The sequence below is a fragment of the Belonocnema kinseyi genome, chromosome 6 (assembly GCF_010883055.1).
Source record: "Belonocnema kinseyi isolate 2016_QV_RU_SX_M_011 chromosome 6, B_treatae_v1, whole genome shotgun sequence".
In the NCBI taxonomy this organism is placed as follows: Eukaryota; Metazoa; Arthropoda; class Insecta; order Hymenoptera; family Cynipidae; genus Belonocnema; species Belonocnema kinseyi.
Genome location: NC_046662.1, coordinates 14,972,217 through 14,973,127, shown reverse-complemented (window position 1 = coordinate 14,973,127; position 911 = coordinate 14,972,217).

Below are 911 nucleotides of genomic sequence, written 5' to 3'. Positions count from 1 at the left end.
ACTGGTTAGTTACTGTTACCATCGAAGTAGTTGTTGTAGCTTATACCAACTCTACTAATAAGGAGCTTCTTGTCGCAACTAACCATTTTTTTCAGTGTGTTTAAAAAAAAAAGTTCAGATACAAAGACTATTCAGGTATTCAAAATACCTGAAGTGCATTGTAATATCTTAAAGGTCATCCCAGATTTCAAAAATACCTGTTACATCTTTAATAATCTTTAATTAAAAAATGTGTTTTTAAAAAGTTTAGCAGATACAGAGACCATTAAGATATTTAAAATACCTGAATCGTATTGGAATACCGTAATGGCATGGTAATACCTTATGCCTTGATAATAAAAATTAAAAAATAAGGTTTACATCTTCAGTAATGTTTAATGAATGAATGTATTTAAAAAGAATGCTTGCATTCAGATATTAAAAATACCTGAATCGTATTGTGATACCTTGATCACATTGTGACACCTTAAGGGCCATAGTAATCAACTTAAAATATAACTTGTGCAACTTTAATAATCTTTAATGAATAAAATTATTTAAAAAATTGTTTAGAGGTAAACAGATATATTAAAAATACCTGAATGTTATTGTAAGAGCTTAAGGGTCATCCCATACTTCAAAAATACCTTTTACATTTTCAATAATCTTCAATTAATAAATTGGTTTTGGACAAGTTTTACAAATACAAAGACCATTCAGATATTAAAAATACCTGAATCGTATTGCAAATGCCGTGATTGCATTGTAATACCTTAATGGTCACCATAATGAAACTTAAAAAATAACATTCACATCTTCCATAACCTTTAACCCTTAGATTATGGATTCGGTTACCATAACCCGAGCGAATTTTCAAATTAGTGCCACTTTAGAAGAAGTCGATGTTTGGGGCCTGTGCCGGTGAGTGGGGG